The sequence below is a fragment of the Phyllostomus discolor genome, chromosome 12, assembly GCF_004126475.2.
Source record: "Phyllostomus discolor isolate MPI-MPIP mPhyDis1 chromosome 12, mPhyDis1.pri.v3, whole genome shotgun sequence".
Lineage (NCBI taxonomy): Eukaryota > Metazoa > Chordata > Mammalia > Chiroptera > Phyllostomidae > Phyllostomus > Phyllostomus discolor.
Window position 1 is genome coordinate 2,725,390 of NC_040914.2, and position 13,215 is coordinate 2,738,604.

Below are 13,215 nucleotides of genomic sequence, written 5' to 3' on the forward strand. Positions count from 1 at the left end.
GTTGATTTTAATAACTGACCATTGGAGCTACCTGTTTGTTGTGTCTTCTGGCACTTTAAATTTCTGCTATTATATTTTAAATTCAATAAAAAATGAGCCTGTAAGGAGATGAGGGTTGGTGGGCTGGGTGAAAAAGGTAAAGGGGTTAAGAAGTACAAATGGTTAATTACAAAATAGTCATCAGTGTAAATTTTAGCATAGGGAATATAGTCAGTAATATCACAATAATTACATATGGGGCCATGTGGGTACTTGAAATATTGGGGAGACCATTTGTAAAGTATAGGATTGTCTAACCACTGTCCTGTACATCTGAAACTAACAAAAAAATGGATGTAAACTGTAATTGAAAAAAATTTAAAAATATTTCAACTAATCTGTGGGCTGAGAGCCAAACATAAAACTTAACTTCAAAAAGAATATGGAAAAGTAAAAATGCACTTAAGGATCTTGATGGTTAGGATGTGATTGACATTTTATTTATATGTTAAGTTACATTTCCACTAATAACAAAAATAATGCGTGCAGTGCTTTGTAAGTATGACTTTGTAGGGATGACTCTTTTTCCAGCATTTGCTACAATTTGTATCTTAAAGGTGGTTTAAAAAAAAGAATGAGGCTGTGAAACCCTAGACCCTCACTTTCAATTCCAAAAAAGCAGAACCCCGAGGCCTGTGAGCTCTGTCTCCACCTGTGAACTTGCTGTGTGGCCCCAGGTGTACTGTGTAATTTCTAGGTCTTGTAAGTGATAAGCATGTATTTCAGAGTTTCCTGATGGTTATTGCTAAAGGGTTTCTAGAGATCGTAATAAGAAACGCAGGGACTGGTCCAGCCACAAAACTGCTTACCGATAGGCTGAGGCCAGTACAAAACAGACACCATCAAGCAAGCCAATATACAGTCAGTCCTCTATATTCATGGAGTTTGCCACATTGAATTCAACCAGCCATGGATCAGAAATACTAGGGAAAGTGACATTGTTGCTGACATGTACTATGTAGTTCAGTACAATGGTTGCATCCGTACTGAACATGTACAATTTCATCTTGTCATTCCTTAACACAGTGTAACAACTATTTACACAGCATTTGCACTGTTCTAGGTATTATAAGTAATTGAGAGATGGTTTAAAGTATCAGGAGAATGTGCTTAGGTGATATGCAAATACTAGCCATTTTGTGCAAAGGACTTGAGCATCCATGGATTTTGGTATCTGCAAGGGGTCCTGGAACCATCCCTGCAGATACCAAGCGATGACCATACACATTATGAAAGTTAAAGAAGGGCGGAAAGGCTATTAAAAAATGGCTGAAAACTTTCCAAATCTGATGAGAGGAAAGGACATCCAAATTCATGAAACCCAAAATATACAGATTAACTGAGCCTGAAAGGCATATACCTAGACACATTTTAATAAGTTGTCAAGATTCAAAGAGAATTTTGAAAGCACTAAGAGAAAATCAACAGGTAAAGACATATATAGACAAACAGAGAATAAAATAAAACTAAGGGTGATTTCATGTACCATTTTAACCCTAGTATAAAAAAAGGTAAAAGTTAGGAATAATTGTTACCACAAAATATGTTGATAGGTACAAAATAGAAACAAATTAATTTTGACATCAGTAATGCAAAGTGTGTTGTAGGAGTAAAAACATTTTTGTATGTGATTGAAATTAAGTCATAATTTGCTCACATAGATTTATAACAAATAAGCATCTTGTGGAAGCCTCATGGTATCCACAGAGGGGAAAAAAACCTATAGCAGATCAAGAAATATAAAGAGGGAAGTGAATCATTACCCAAAAAAACAACTCACAAAGGAAAACAGAGAGGAGCAAAAGAACTACAAAACACAGGAACACATTAACACAATGGTGGTGGTAAGCCCTTAACTATCAATGACTTTTAAAGCATTAAATGTAAGGAGTGATGTGAGCATTATGGAGTGAGAAGACCCATTTGTATCTTCCCCTCAGTCTACCACTAGTTAGATATCTATAACCCAACAAAGATCCTTCTGCTCAACACTGGCATGAATGGGAAATTAGCACATTGGTACATCTGAAGGTGTGCATTTTGGAATGCATAGAGGAGGCAGAATGGAGGGGAAGACAAGTATTGCCTGCAGACATGGTTCCTTGGCCCCCGCAGCAGAGCCTGAGGCCCAACCCAATGCAGTAGTGATGGAGGAGTTGGGGTGCGGCTCCCAGGTGAGGAGGCAGAAGCAGCATCAGTGCCTGGGAATACAGCTCCCCTCTGCTTCAGGACCTGGTACAGCAGCGGAGATACACGTACAGACTCCCAGCTATACAACAGTGATGCCAGCAGCCATGGGGAACCAGATAACAACTGGGCTCAGGAGCCTGGCCCCCAGCCACATCCCTCCACCACGATAGTGGTGCCCTGAGACCCAGGGACCCAGATATAGCCACGACACCCACCACCCTGGTCGTCCACATGGGAACTTCCACAATTACATAATGTTCCCCTACTGTGACCCTGGAGGCAAGGAAGCAGGTGAGGGAACAAACTTCTGCTCTTGCACCACTTACTGGAAAACAAAGACAGACCTCTAGTTATTAAGCCGCTGACTTATTAAAATGGTGCCCAAATAAGAAAGGTGTTCATTACTCCTAGAGCACTAGCAGAGGAACAACCCATCAAGCACTATGAACAACCAAGGCAACATGGCAACAGAAGGGAAATCACAACTCTGCAGGAACCAAAGTCAGAGTCATGGAAGACGGTGATCCAAATGGTAGAGGATAGACAAGAGCTGTTATGAAAAGGCTGAATGTGATACAAGAAATTTCAGAAAAGAAGTTGAATTAGTTCAATGACAAAGTTAATGAACAAAGGAGTACTTTGCCAAAGAGATTAAAGCTATAAAAAGAATTAACTTTTGGAGTAAAAGAACTCAATAAATGAGATGAAGAATACACATGCTCCCTTTGGCAAGGAATGCAGTAGAAGCACTGGAATTAAAGAAGAGCATATGGAAGCGAGGACCAGTGAACTAGAAGCTGGAAATCTAGAAATGCCTCAGGTGGAAGAGAAGACGGAACTAAGTTTTTAAAAATATTTTATATATTCTTAGAGGGAGAGAAACATCAATGTTAGGTAAACATCAATCTGCTACCTTTCGCACAGGCTGCAGCCAGAGACCAAACCCACAACCCAGGGATGTGCCCTTGGCCGGGAGTCAAACTGGCAACCTTTCACTTTGTGCATTGACACCAACCCGACTGAACCACACTGGTCAGGGCAACTACCTTTTTAAAAAAAAAAATCAAAGAACTCTCCCAGAACTATCTGACTTCATTAGAAAAGGCAGCATAAGGATACTGGGTGACCCAGAAGAAGACAGGGAAAAGGGAACAGAGAGCCTATTCAAAGAAATAATTGATGGGAACTTTCCAAACCTAGGGAAGGAACTACACTTCCACATAAAAAAACCTAATGAAACACTTAATTAACTCAACACAAAAGGCCTTCGCCATGAAACATTAAAACTGTCAAGTGTTAATGACAAAGAATTCTCAAGGCAGACAGGGGAAAACAAAATTAACAAAGGAAATTTAGCAGGTAATCATCAGACTATCCAGCAGAAACACGATAAGCCAGGAGAGAGGGGCATGACATGTTCAAGTACTGAAAGATAGAAACTACTAGCCAAGAATAATATATCCAGCAAAGGTATCCTTTAAATATGAAGGAGAAATAAAGGCTTTCCCAGGCAAACAAAAACAAGATTTACTACCACAAGACCTGCATTTCAAGGAATTTTGAAAGGAGCTCTTTTACCTGAAACAAAAAGACAAAAGTACCCAAAGCTCCCAGTAAGATGACAGACAGAAAGAAAAATAAAATTACAACTTTATTTCAAAATGGGGTGTTAAAAACTTAATTGTAACATAAAGGTTACAAAGAGGAAAACATTAAAAATAACTGTAGCCTCCGAAATTTGGTAATGAAGGTACAACATAAAAAGGGATAATTTGCAACAAACCAAAACATTAAAGGGGAGGAGGAAGGATGGAGTTTGCAGTCGAATGAATTGAGATGCTATGAGAATCAAAAACAAACTACCAAACCATTTTATCTATGAGACATTTTATACAAACCTCACGGTAACCAAGAAAGAAAAATCCAGAGCTTTCACACAAAATATAAAAAGGAAAAAATGGAGAGCCTTGTGGGTAGAGTAGTCTTGGTTGCAGGCCTTTGCTTTCATTACTTGGAATGTTTCTTCCAGTCCCTTCTGGCTTGGAGTGTTTCTGTTGAGAAGTCAGCAGCTAGCCTTATCGGGGCTCCCTTGTGTGTTATTGCCTGATCCCAAACCTCAACACTGTAGGAGAATTAACTCAAAATGGATTAAAAACCTAAAACTTTGAAACCTCCATTTGGAAACAGGAGAGAATTTTCTTTCTCTGGATTAAACAAAGATTTCTAATATACATCACCAAAAACATGCTCAACAAAAGGAAAAACATAATACATCGGGTCTTACTAACATTAAAATTTTCTGCCACAAGAAAAAATCTGTTAAGATAGTAAAAAAACAACAGCAACATAGACTAGAAGACAACATTGGCAAATCTCATATCTAATTAAGGACCTGAGTCTAGACTGTATTAAGAATTCTCAAAACTTGATAATATAACAAAAAAAGAGTAATGGGCAAAAAATCTGAACAGTTGCTTAACCAAATAAAGGGATATCAGTAAGCATGTGTAAAAGCTCTAAACAACATTAGTCATCAGGAATATACAAAATAAAGCCACAGAGAAATACCACTACATCCCTGACACGAATGGTTAAAATGAGACAGACTGCTCATACCAAGTACTAGAGAGAATACAGAGCAATCAGAATTCTCATGCTCTGCTGGTGGGGATGTAAAATGGTATAACCAGTTCTTTTTTATTGAATCCTTTCTGTATTTTTATCCATTACCATTTAGTATTCTTATACCCCTCTCTCCCCAGCAATCACCACACTGTTGTCCATGTCCATGAGTCCTTTTTCCTTTGGGCCCAATCCCTCCACCCCTTGCCCTCCCCACCCACCATTAGCTGTTCTCCTTCTATGTGTCTGTCTCTGTTTTGCTTGGTACTTCAGTTTGTTCATCAGATTCCACGTATAAGTGAGATCATATGGTATTGGTCTCTTTCTCTGACTGGCTCATTTCATGTTGTATAATGTCCTCCAGGTCCATCCATACTATTGAAAAGGTAAAATTTTCTTCTTTTTTACAGCCAAGTATAGTATTCCATTGTGTGTATGTCCCACTGTGGTTTTGTCCACTCAACTATGGGTGGACATGGTATAACCGCTTTGGAACACAGTTCGTGAATTCATAAAAAGGATACACATCCACTTACCTTTAGACTCAGTGTATTTCATGGTTTGTTTTTTATTTTTCTATAGTTTTTGTATGTTTCAACATCTTAAAAAGTTTGCTGGCCAGGGAGAGACTACTCCCAGGCTATCCTGTTCTTGAGAATGCAAAGGGTTTAACCAGGGGTATGTGTCTCCTATACAAACCAACCAATCCAAGGCTGTAGCCCCAACTACCTCCTTATTTAACCCTCACATATTTGCCCTGCCCTAGATCACTCCAGAGCCACGTATCAGAAAACTAGAGGCCATGCCTATAATCCAAAACTCACTGGAATTATTCAAGCTAGCAAGCCCTAAACTGTTTACTGTGTCCTGTCTTACCTCTCCCACAAAAACCCCAATAAAAGCTGTGGCCTATGCTTACTCCAGCCTCCCGACTAACACCGTGCTCTCCATGTGGCCCTGTGTGGCAAGGTGTGGCCCCTTTCCCCTGGGAAATATAATAAATTCTTTAAATGGTACTGACCTCTCCATGTTGGCACTTAGTCACTTTCATAAATTAAAATGCCATGGGTAAAAATGAGACACTCAAGCCTTATTCCTAAATATTAATCCAAAAGAAAGTGGTGTGTGAATGTCTAGAGCAGCTTTGATGTAATAATAGTTTGATTCCAAACTAGAATCAATCCCAATGTCCATTAAAGATGAACAGAAAAACAAATTGTGCCACATCCATACAGGTGAATACTATTCTGTAATAAAAAATTAAGTACTCATACATGTAACATGTAGAAATATGAAAATAATTATGCTGTATGGGGGGAGGCAAAAAAGAGTAAACTTTTTGTTATTCCATTTATATAAAATTCTAGAAAAGAAAGCTTATAGTGAAAGACAGTAAATCTACGATCATGGGAACAAGGAGCCAGGAGGGGAGAGAAGGAGGGGTATGCAAAGGGGAATGAGGTAACTGAGGGTGGATATATTCAATCTCCTGATTACAGTAATTGTTTCATAGGCATACACATACAGTGAAACACCAGACTGAGGTCATGGAGAGACAAGTGCAAAGGGATATGTAAGCCAGAGTGGTTCCCGCGTGATTTCTCTGAGGTCCAGGGAAAGGCTCCAGGGCTGAAAAGCACAACCAGCTTAACCCTGTCTAACTGGCACTCCTTTCCCCTCTCTCCTCCTCTGACCCCCTCCCAGCTGTCCCCTCTTTCCTCTCTCTCCTCTCCTCTCTCTTCCTTCTCTCCCTCTGTAAGAGGAGATTTATTTTAATTTTTGCTGTACAGATATTATTTGAACAACTGGCAAAGTGGAAATTTGGGTCTTTAGATTAGGTTGTAATATTGTTTCAATGCTTATTTCCTGTTTGTGATGGATTTTTAAAAGTCTTTTGGGAGAATGTCCCAGTTATTACAAAGTGCACACCACAGAATATGAAATATAAGGGCCATATTGTAACAGGGAGCATCTGAAGAACCTGGCCAGTGTTTCAATAATATTAAAACCTGTGCTGGGTTGGAGCCAGGGACATGGGTGTGACTTGGACCCCTGATGTAACTGGGAGGCAGCTCCCCCTGGTTACAGTGCCTGTGCGAGAGCTTGGAGGTGGGTCACTCCGCCAAAGGACCATGCCTGCCCCGACTAACTATGGCAGCCAAGAAAGGCAAAAAGTACTGGAGTGCTTGCAGGTGTAGCTGATTGTGGGAGGAGTTGGAAATGGGGTTATGGAGGAGGTTCCAGGATGGTATTTAAACAAAAAGGGGAGCTGCCATGTGGGACAGAGACAATGTGAGACAATGTGAGACAATGTGGGACCTGGTGGGACAAGACAGGAGAAAGGGGGTAAAAGGACTCTCGCTGCTGGGCCACGAGGAGGTGCCATGTGGTTTTGGAAATTGGGGGTGGGGTAGGAGTGAGGGCCCACCCTGGGAGGAGAGAGTTACTGGAGCTGGTGAGTGGGGTGGGGAAGAAGGAGGAGCCATTCTCCCAAATGTGGGTGTGGTCTTGAGAGGCAGGATGACTTTCTGGATGAAAGACTACAATTCCTGAAGGCTTCGATGAGTGCCCTATGTATCAGAGCAGTTGGTTCTTTTATGGAGCTCACTCTTTGAAATCGGGGAGACAAGATAAACAAGTAAACAAATGAATCTTATATCAGTTGAGGGTATGGGCTATGAAGGAAAATATTTTTTTGTTTCTTCTGAGGAGCTGACATAGTATTTTTGATGGGAAATTCCTTGTTATGTGAGACAGTTCTAAGCTTTGACCACATGTATTATTTCTCACTCCACACTAAGTTCTGGAAGGCCTATCAAGTCACTGATGGAGCCAAAATGCCACCCCGAGTTGAGAAAAACATCCAATTCTTTAAAATTTATTTCCAGGCTTTGTGTCCTTTTGAGGAAGCTGGGGGCTTCCAGGGAACGTGAACAGGTCTGTTATCCACCCATGATCACCAGACAAGGTTCTGAATAAAGAGGATTCTTCCCTCATTTGGTCTTTTCCTGCTCATGGAAATTTTCTCTTAGCAGAATTTTACCTAGCCCTGGCCAGATAGCTCAGTTGGTTGGAGAATCATCTCAACACGCCAAGGTTGTGGGTTCGATCCCAGGTCAGGGCACCTACAAACTATCACCCAATGAACGCATAAATGGGTGGAACAGCAAGCTGATAGGTCTGTCTCTCTCTTCCTTTCTCTCTATAACCTATAAATAAAAATTCATTTATAATCTCTAACCTATTTCTTCTAAAATCTGTAAATAAAGATTTTTAAAAAGAGAGAAAGAAAAACTCACCTCAAACTCCAGGTCCATTCTTTCCTAGGGTACATAGGGAAAATATGTCTAAATTATCCCAACCCCCATCCCTATTTCTTTTTCTTAACTTCAACCTTAATTTTTTAAATTATATTTTTTATTTATTTTATAGTATATTTTATTGATTTTGCTATTAGTTTTCCCAATTTTTTCCCTTTATTCCCCCTCCACCTGTACCCCCAACCCTTCAGCATTCTCCCCTTTAGTTCATGTCCATGGGTTGTATATATAAGTTCTTTGAGTTCTGTTTCCTACACCTCTCTTAACCTCTTCCCATCTATTTAATGCCTACCAATTATGCTTCTTCTTCCCTGTACCTTTCCTTCCCTATTCTTCCCCTCCCCTTCCCCACTGAAAACCCTCCATATGATGTCCATTTCTCTGATTCTGTTCCCATTCCAGTTGTTTGCTTACTGTTTGCTTTCATTTTTTTTTAGGTTCAGTTGTTGATAGTGTGACTTTGTTGTCATTTCACTGTTCATGGGTTTCAATCTTCTATTTCTTAAATGAGTCCCTTTAACATTTCATGTAATAAGGGCTTGGTGATAATGAACTCCTTTAACTTGACCTTATCTGGGAAGCACTGCCCTTCCATTCTAAATGATAGCTTTGCTGGATAGAGCAATCTTGAATGTAGGTCCTTGCCTTTCATGACTCCAGATACTTCTTTCTAGTCCCTTCTTGCCTGCAAGGTTTCTTTTGAGAAATCAGCTGATAGGCTTATGGGCACTCCTTTGTAGGTTACTCTCTCCTTTCCTCTTGCTGTTTTTAAGATTCTCTCTTTATCTTTAATCTTGGGTCACTTAATGATGTGTCTTGGGGCGTTCCTTTTTGGGTCCAATTTCTTTGGCACTCTCTGGGCTTCCTGGACTTCCTAGAAGTCTATTTCCTTCACCAGATTGGGGAATTTTTCCTTCATTATTTGTTCAAATACATTTTTAACTTTTTGCTCTTGTTCTTCTCCTTCTGGCACCCCTATGATTCAGATATTGAAATGTTTAAAATTGTCTCATAGGTTCCCAAGCCTCTCCTCATTTTTTTGAATTCTTATTTCTTCATTCTGTTCTGGATGGATGTTTATTTCTTCCTTTGTTCCAAATCATTGACTTGAGTCCCAGTTTCCTTCCCATCACTGTTGGTTCCCAGAATATTTTGCTTTACTTCACTTTGGGTAGCCTTCATTTTGCAACTGAGCTCAATCAGTTCCGTGAGCATCCTGATTACCATTGTTTTGAACTCTGCATCAGATAAATTGGCTATCTCCTCATGACTTAGCTCTTTTTCTGGAGTTTTGATCCTCCATATTTCCTTTTCTTGGCGCACCTGTAATGTTGTAAGGGGGCAGGGCCTTAGGTATTCTCCAGGGCAAGGCAACCCACTTTGCTGCACTGTGGCGCTGTCTGTAGGGGAGGCATCAGAGAGGGAACAATGAAGCTCGCTTGCTCATTTCTAGATCTACTTTCCATCAAACTCTTGTGTGAGACTAGGAGTTTCTCCCTCTGTGGCAACCCCTGACATAGTTTACAGTTAGCTTTCAGTATTAGTTTCCTGTTCACCCAGCCCCACCTCGCTGGCGCCATCTGCTGCCTTGCTGTGGGACCTTTTAGCCAGCCCACCCACGTGGTCCACCTCCTTACTGCAGGTCTCCTTCACCTGCCTGGATGCTTGTCTCCTTCCTACTGGTCTGGTTGAATGTTTCTATACTTCCTTCATTGTCAGAGTTCCATGCAGTTTGATTTTCTGGCACTTCTTGTTGCTTATTGTTTGTAGATTCATTGTTATCCTCCTTTCTGTTGTGTGAGGCAGTGAAGGGTCTCTACCTATGCCTCCATCTTGGCCGGAACTCCCTTCCCCATCCCTATTTCTTGAGAGAGAGGAGTTGCTGTGGGGACAATATTAGCAGGAAAGGCTGAGACTCACAAGAGCCCCTATCAAGCCAGGACAGTGCTGAGCTGTCTCCACACTGCCCCTGGAACCAAGGGACCATGGACAGCTTTCAGCCTTTCTCTCTTTGCCAATGCAGGTAAGGGCCCAGGGAAAGAGAAAGTGGGGCCAGCTGCAGTTGACACAGATATGAGCAAGGACAGAGCAACCTGAGCAGTGGACACAAGGCAGGGGTAACTTCTCAGCTCCTCCCTCAGTGTTTTGAGCCCTCCTGCCTTCTCCAGCCCAGTCTCTGGAGGAAAGATACCCACAAGACACATTGACTCTTCAGAAAAGCTACCACCTGTTTCATCTCACCTTCCCTATGGCCTCCCTCTCCCCTGCTCTTTGCCATCCCAAGTCCACATGTACTGCAGCCACGTGACTCTTGGTCCATCAAGACTTGCTCTTGCCTCCCTATAGCTGCCCGCATGGTCTCCACCTGGGATGCCCTTTCCCCTTTCTCCATGAACCTGCTCCTTCCCTTTCTCTGCAGTCAACCTCATTGGCCATCCTGACACAAGGTCATTCTAACCTCCACAGGTGGACACAATGGGTCCTTTCTGAACTCCCACCTCAGACTGTTTTTTGTGCTGTGACGTGTCCAGGAGCAGTTACCTGTGCTCGTGTCATGTGTCCTGTGGATCCCTGAGTTCCTGAAAGGCAGGCAGGATGAGACTGGCTGTGCTTCTCAATGGCCCCACTGTGGCTTCGCAACAGCCTGCCACAGGAAAATGGTTGAAAGTGTTCAAGAATGAATAAAGGAGGGAATTTGGACACATGGGTGGACACTGCTTCTGCTTGCACATAATTCCTATGCCCCCTGAGGGGCATGAAGAAGTGGGCAGTCATGTACACTCCTGCCGCCATGTTGGTGCAAGTTTTATACAAGGCAATATGTTCATTTCCTAAATGTTTTGCTTGTTTTCTCCTAACGTTCACCATGTTAGCCATTTTAAAGTGGCTGAGGGAATGAGGCCCTGGATAGAATCAGGCATGGAACAGAATGAGGTATGGGAGCAATAGGAGTTCTTGGAGCAACAGGGACTGTGACTCGTGAAGTGGAACGTGATGGAGTATTAACATGCTATGTGACCCATGTGAAATGTGTAGGGGGCATGGTGACTGCTGCACTCCCCTCCTTGTCCACCAGAGGTCGGCAGAGATACTCCACCGCCCAGAGCCTGCCCAGGGTGCCACTGACCCGCCCTCCTCCCTGCCACAGTCCAGCAGGATCTGACCCTCACCAGTATCCCTGAGTTCAGAGTTTGCCTCACCAAGCTGTCCTCACTGGACTCAGCTCCTCCACCCAGCCAGGCATCTACCCACCAAAGGCCAGTTCTCCACAGGCAGCTCCTCCCCAGCCCCCATCTGCCTGAAATGGGACAAACATGTAAGTGCACTCAGGCCCACTCACACTTAAGGTCCAGCCGGAGGAACCCCTCCTTGGGGCAGGAGGGGGCACTCTATACAGGCTCCCACCACACGAGGTACTTCCCATCACACTCCTTCCAGGTTGTCATTAACCAGTCTCTTCTGTAAGGGCCAACTGGGTGCCTGGCTCCCTGCTCTAAGCCCGGGGATCACATGAGGCCTGTCTGTGTGTGTCCCCAGGCCAAGCCCGGGGCTGACCCAGAAGAAACGCTCTAGGAGTACTCACAAGGATGGAAGGAAGTCGGTCAAGCAGAAACAGAAGACCAGACTTACGGGACACTGGAGAACGTGTGGGCACCAGCAGCACTAAGGGCTTTCCTGTGGACCTGGGTTCTTGACCCACATGAAGTCAGAACAGGTGCGCACAGGTGAGAGGGATAAGCTTCTTTGGGTCCAGACCCTGACCACACCCACCCTCACCTCTCAGCTTGAGCAGCTCCACTCCCTGCTGTGGGCTCTCCTGGCACCACCTGCTCTTCTCACACAGGGTCCTGACCAGGCCTGGGACCCTTGACCCAGATCCAAATCCAAGGCGATGTCAGCTCCAGGCAGGACTGAGCCCCCTGACTGCAGTGGGAGTCAGGACGAGTCCCACAGCCCAGCTGACCCACCCCCACGGCCTCTCCTCTCAGGACACACAGAGAGTTGAACTTCATACCTCTAGGGACTAGTCCTGCTGGGACCCCGAGTTCCTGGCACTTTGTCCCTGGAAGCTGTGGCCAGGCTAGAGCCCCAGGGAGATAGGAGGGGGTCCCTCTCCCCAGTCATCACACATTTGACCCCTTCTCACCCTGAGAGTCAAGTCTGTGACCTTCCTGCAGGGAGGAAAACCAGCCATCCCAGAGCATTTGAGAACATGGGAAAGACCCTGTGCCCAGCTGGGTTTTGTGTCATAAACAAAAATAGTCCCCAGGTTTGGGGGCCCCTGGGGCTCTCTGTGTTGTGCTGAGAGGCCCAGGACCAGGGCACAGTAGAGGGTGGGCAGGTGTCACCCTCTCAGGGGCAAGGGCCCCCACCCATCGTGCCAATGAAAGTACACCACAGGCCAGTATGATCAGTGTGCCCTGAGAGCTGGTAGATGCAGAATCTGCATTTTAACAGAATCTGCAGATGCTCCCAGGGCACAAGAGAGGAAGGGGGCCACCTAACCCCCACATCACAGGATCCAAGCCTGCCAGGGCATCCACCTTAGCTGGGCAGCTGCTAATGCAGCACTTCTAAGGTGTCACCTGGGCATCACAACCTTGTGAAGTTTCACAGCTGATTGCATTGCACAGTGGGTTTGGCAACCCTCTGACAAGAATTCCTGATGTATCCCTGGACTCCTGCCCTAAGGAGAAAAGCCAGATGGGATGAGAGGGCGTGGCAGGGGTGAGCTACTGTGCACCTGATGGGGATCTGTGGGGAATGCCCAGAACCCAGATACCCCAGGCTTGCTTTTGTCCCAACAGGGCATGTGTGAGAATGTGTGTGTGTGTGTGTGTGTGTGTGTGTGTGTGCATGCGCGCATGCGCAGAGGTCTCAGCAGTTCCCAGGGAACAGAATTGTAGACCCAAGGTAAACAGAAAGCAGAGGACAGGAAAGGCAAGAATGAGGTGGGGGAGAGGGTAGGTCCTGGGCTCAGACCCCACTCTTTGCCTATGGTACATGGAGGCCCTCCTGCCCAAGAGGACAATAAACACAGGGG